Consider the following 6,388-nt stretch of genomic DNA (forward strand, 5'->3'; position numbering starts at 1 on the left):
CGTCCCAGCAAGTTACAGGCAGAGGCTCAACGGACCTGTCTCGCCAAGGGCTTCCCAGCCAATGCACCAGAAATGTGGAAACCGCAGTCGCAAAACACACTTGAGTGTTGCAAAGGACACTCAAGACAGTGGAGTACAGTTTATTATGCCAGCGGGTCCAGGGGAAGCCGCTCCCAACAAGGACCCTGATGTTTCCAAAAGGCCCAGTTTTATACTCCCCACTACATGACTGATTACATGTTAGCAACCTCTTTGTTGTATATGGTTGAGTTTTACAATAAGTAGGTGCTAGGAGAACAAACAATTAAGGTTAAAGGCAGGGAACAATGATTATACATCAAGGGGGGATATCTCCATGGTTAATCTAACAGGGGTGGCCTGACCTCAACTACAATCTCCGGTTGTCATCTATAGGGGAGGGAAGTCTCCAGGAGACCTGGTTTTCACTAGCAACAGGTTCCTCACTCTTGGGCAGGTTTCAGGCCCAGTTCACATCCTGTCTTTAAGATGGATGACAGGCTTCAAGATGGAGTCTCTCCTGCTTTCCTCACACTGGCCCCAACATTCCCCCCTCTTGATGCTCATCTTGATGCATCACCCCAAAAGGTGAATCTCAAAAACATTATGTTGAGTGAAAGAAGCCTATACTAAATAGGTGCATACTGTGTGGTTCCTTTTATATAAAGTTCTAGAACAGCAAAGACTGATGTATGGTAAAAAAAAAAAAACAACAACAACTTATCAAAACAGTGGTCAGTTCTAAGGAGTAAGGAAAGGGATTGATAGGAAAGGGCAAAAAAGAACTTCTAGGGCAATTATTAGTCATCAGGAAAACACAAATGCAAGTTAGAACTACACTGAAAACTATGCAGAAGGACAGGTGTACAGATTGATGGAATAGAATTGAGAGTCCAGAAATAAACCCATATGTTTCTTTTTGTTGTTCAGTTGTTTGGTCATGTCCAACTCTTTGCGACCCATGGACAGCACCTCGCCAGGCTTCCCTGTCCTTCATCATCTCCCGAAGCTTGCTCAAACTGATGGCCATCGAGCTGGTGATGCCATCCAACCAATTCATCCTCTGTTGTCCCCTTCTCCTCTTGCCTTCAATCTCTCCCAGCATCAGGGTCTTTTCTAAGGAGTCAGTTCTTCACATCAGGTGGCCAAAATATTGGAGCTTCAGCTTCAGCATCAGTCTTTCCAGCGAATATTCAGGACTGGTTTCCTTTAGGATTGACTGGTTTGATCTCCTTGCAGTCCAAGGGACTCTCGAGAGTCTTCTCCAGCACTACAGTTTGAAAGCATCAATTCTTCGATGTTCAGCCTTCTTTATGGTCTAACTCTCACATCCATACATGACTACTGGAAAAACCATAGCTTTGACTAGACAGGCCTTTGTCGGTAAAGTAATGTCTCTGCTTTTAAATATGCTGTCTAGGTTTACCATAGCTTTTCTTCCAAGGAGCAAGCATCTTTTAATTTAATGGCTGAAGTCACCATCTGCAGTGATTTTGAAGCCCCCCAAAATAGAGCCTCTCACTGATTCCATTGTTTCCCCACCTATTTGCCATGAAGTGATGGGACAAAATGCCATGATCTTCGTTTTCTGAATGTTGACCTTTAAGCCAGCTTTTTCACTCTCCTCTTTCACTTTCATCAAGAGGCTCTTCAGTTCCTTTTTGCTTTCTGCCATAAGGCTGGTGTTATCTGAGGTTATTTATATTTCTCCCGGCAATCTTGATTCCAGCTTGTGCTTCATCCAGCCCAGCGTTTCTCATGATGTAATCTGCATATAAGGTAAATAAGCAGGGTGACAATATACAGCCTTCACGTACTCCTTTCCCACTTTGGAACCAGTCCTCTGTTCCATGTCCGATTCTAACTGTTGCTTCTTGACCTGCATACACATTTCTCAGGAGGCAGGTCAGGTGGTCTGGTATTCCCATTTCTTTAAGAATTTTCCACAGTTTGTTGTGACCCACACAGTCAAAGGCTTTAGCGTATTCAGTGAAGTAGATGTAGATGTTTTTCTGGAATTCTCTTTGCCTTTTCTATGATCCAATGGATGTTGGCAATTTGATTTGTGGTTCCTTCACCTTTTCTAAAACCAGCTTGAACATCTGGAAGTTCTCAGTTCACATACTGTTGAAGCCTCACTTGGAGAATTTTGAGCATTACTTTGCTAGCATGTGAGATGAGTGTAATTCTGCTGTAGTTTGAACATTCTTTGGCATTGCCTTTCTTTGGGATTGGAATGAAAACTAATTTGTGTTCAACTGTTTTTCCACAACAGGACCAAGATAGTTCAATGCCAAGAATAATTTTCAACAAATGATGCTTGGACATCTGAATATTCATATACAAAAGAATCACTTTGGACCCTTATCTCATACCATACACAAAAATTAAGTCAAAGTGGATTATAGACCTGTATGTAAGAGCTAAAGCTACAAAACAGAAACAAGGGTGTAAATATTTATGACTTTGGACTAGGCAAGGGGATTTCTAGATATGACACCAAAACACAAGCCAAAAACAAAGAAAAATAAATTGGAATTAGTCAAAATTGCAAAAGAGTCAAACATGACTTACCAACTAAACAACGACAACAAATGAATATTCTTATAAAATTTTTTTCGTGGAGAACAGTGTTGACTCAGTAGCCCCAGGGTAAGGAAGTTCCTCACCAAGATGATGTAAAGTTCTGGTGCTGCTGATTCAGTGTGAAAGTGAGTGTGTTAGTTGCTCAGTCGTGTCTGACTCTTTGTGACTCCATGGACTGTAGCTGATTCAGGGGCAGAGTTAAACCTAAGAATTACTCTTTGGAAATCTTTCACTACCAACTATCACGAATGATTAGTAAATCTTTTAAAAAAGACAAACTGATATTTACTGAGTACTTGGTATACAACAGGCACTGTGTTACATGTTTAATCTCCTTTTGTGCCTATTTCACATTCCAGCAAGATTATGCTCAAAATCCTTCAAGCTAGGCTTCAGCAGTACTTGAAACAAGACTTCCCAAATGAACAAATTGGACTTAGAAAAGGCAGAGGAACCAGATATCAAAGTGCTAACATATGCTGGATCACAGAAAAAGCAAATTAATTCCAAAAAATCATCTACTTCTGCTTTATTGACCTCACTAAAGCCTTTGACTGTGTGGATTACAACAAACTGTGGAATATCTTAAAGAGATGGGAATACCAGACCACATTACCTGCCTCCTGAGAATCCTGTATGCAGGTCAAGAAGAAACAGTTAGAACTGGACATGTAACAGTGGACTGGTTCAAAACTGGGAAAAGAATATGACAAGGCTGTATATTATCACCTTGATTATTTAATTTATATGCAGAGTATATCATGCGAAATGCTGCGCTGGATGAAACACAAGCTGGAATCAAGATTGCTGGGAGAAACGTCAGTAACCTCAGATATACAGATGATACCACTTTAATGGCAGAAAGTAAAAAACTAAAGAGCCTCCTGATGAAGGTGAAAGAGGAGAGTGAAAAAGCTGGCTTAAAATTCAACATTCAGAAAACTAAGATCATGGCATCTGGTCCCATCACTTCATTGCAAATAGTAGGGAAACAATGGAAACAGTGTCAGATTTCATTTTATTGGGCTCCAAAATCAATGAGGATGGTGACTGCAGCCATGAAAGTAAAAGGCACTTGTTTCGTGGAAGAAAATCTATGACAAACCTAGACAGCGTATTAAAAAGCAGAGACGTCACTTTGCCAACAAAGGTCCATCTAGTCAAAGCTATGATTTTTCCAGTAGTTACATATGGATGTGAGAGTTGGGCCATAAAGAAGGCTGAGCATCGAAGAATTGATGCTTTCAAACTGTAGTGCTAGAGAAGACTCTTGAAAGTCCCTTGGACTGCAAGAATATCAAACCAGTCAATCCTAAAGGAAATCAGTCCTGACTATTCATTGGAAGGACTGATGGTGAAGTTGAAGCTCCAGTACTTTGGCCACCTGATGCAGGACTAACTCCTTAGGAAAGACCCTGATGCTGGGAAAGATTGAGGGCAAGAGGAGAAGGGAACAACAGAGGATGAGATGGTTGGATGGCATCACTGACTCAATGGACATGAGTTTAAGCAAACTCAGGGAGATAGTGAAAGACAGGAAAGCCTGTTGTGCTGCAGTCCATGGGGTTGCAAGGAGTCTGACACAACTTAGCAAGTGAACAAGTCTCCACCAGAATCCTAGAAGGAATGTAACAGTAATATTGCTTTTATTTTACAAATGGAATAACTAAAGCTCACAGAGATTAGTAGCTTGCCCATAGTCAGCCAGGTAAATATGTGATTACAAATGCCATGGTTAAAAGAAGTAAGTCTGTCTCATTTATCCTTGGGTTCCCAATGTCTAAGCACATATTGGATGAATGGCATCACTGACTCAATGGATATGAATCTGAGCTCTGGGAGGTGGTGAAGGACAGGGAAGCCTGGCATGCTCCAGTCCATGGAGTCCCAAAGAGTCCAACACAACCAAACAACACAACTAAACAATAAGCACATATTGAGTACATAATTTTTATAATGATTATACAGATCATGCTAAATGATGGAAGACTTGACTGTCTTACCCTGGAGAACACACTAGTATCTACTCTACACCAACACTAAAAGCCCTATTTTTTTGAAGTTATCACTTTTAATGGAGCAATGAACAAAGCCACATTTATCTTGTTTGAAATACCACTTATTGCATATAACAAAGCCTTTTCACTTAGGCTTTCTTATTATCAGAAGCAGGGAATAGTTCAATTAAAAACACATACATGTGAACATATGTACAGGCACTCCCCAAAATATAACAGCTGCAGTAATTACTAACAGCCCTATTTTTAAGATATGTTATAATTCAAAGCTTTGTTTTACTTTATATATAGATACTATAAAGCTTTAGCTTTGACAAGCCAGTGAAATTTTTCTTTCAAAATTCTAAAATGCCAGCAGGACCCCTAAAATTAGCTTACTAAAAATGAAACAAAAAATGTAATTACTTGAAGGAGTCAATACTAATGATTCTACCAGCTGGTAAACAATTATAGCAGAGGCATTTAAAAATACCCATACTAGTTAAGGTAACAGATACACCCTAAAGTCTCTTACGTCTCAAGTAAATAAATGTTCCCCCTTCACCATACAGCCTATGGAAGTCATCAGGTTATTGGGCTCTATTCCACACACACAGTCATGGAGGTTCCTTAAAAAATTAAAAATAGAACTACCATATGATTCAGCAATCCCATTTCTGAAAGAACTGAAATCAGGATCTTAAATATCTTAGCACTTCTATGTTCATTGTAGCACTATTCACAATGGCAAAGATGTGAAAACAAATGTCCAGTGACAGCTAAATGGATAAAGAAAATGTGATTGATATATACACACAAACACAATGGATGTTCCACCTTTAAAAAGAAAGAAATTCTGCAATATGCAATAAGATACATGAATCTTGAGGACATTATTTTAAGTGAAATCAGCCAATCATAGACAGATGACTGCATAATTCCACCTATAACAGGTATCAAAAATAGTCAAATTCATAAAATCAAAGAATGGAATGGTGAAGGGCTGGGGGGTGAGGGAAATGAGGACTTAGTTCAGTTGAGTTCAGTCACTCAGTCATGTCCGACTCTTTGCGACCCCATGAATCGCAGCACACCAGGCCTCCCTGTCCATCACCAACTCCTGGAGTTCACGCAAACTTATGTCCATCGAGTCGGTGATGCCATCCAGCCATCTCATCCTCCGTCATCCCCTTTTCCTCCTGCCCCCATTCCCTCCCAACATCAGAGCCTTTTCCAATGAGTCAACTCTTCACATGAGGTGGTCAAAGTACTGGAGTTTCAGCTTTAGCATCATTCCTTCCAAAGAACACCCAGGACTGATCTCCTTTAGAATGGACTGGTTGGATCTCCTTGCAGTCCAAGGGACTCTCAAGAGTCTTCTCCAACACCACAGTTCAAAAGCATCAATTCTTCGGCACTCAACCTTCTTCACAGTCCAACTCTCACATCCATACATGACCACAAGAAAAACCATAGCCTTGACTAGATGGACCTTTGCTGGCAAAGTAATGTCTCTGCTTTTGAATATGCTATCTAGGTTGATCATAACTTTCCCTCCAAGGAGTAAGCATCTTTTAATTTCATGGCTGCAGTCACCATCTGCAGTGATTTTGGAGCCCACAAAAATAAAGTCTGACACTGTTTCCACTGTTTCCCCATCTATTTCGCATGAAGTGATGGGACCAGATGCCATGATCTTCATTTTCTGAATGTTGAGCTTTAAGCCAACCTTTTCACTCTCCACTTTCACTTTCATCAAGAGGCTTTTTAATTCCTCTTCACTTTCT

The sequence above is a fragment of the Bos taurus genome, chromosome 10 (assembly GCF_002263795.3).
Source record: "Bos taurus isolate L1 Dominette 01449 registration number 42190680 breed Hereford chromosome 10, ARS-UCD2.0, whole genome shotgun sequence".
NCBI lineage: Eukaryota > Metazoa > Chordata > Mammalia > Artiodactyla > Bovidae > Bos > Bos taurus.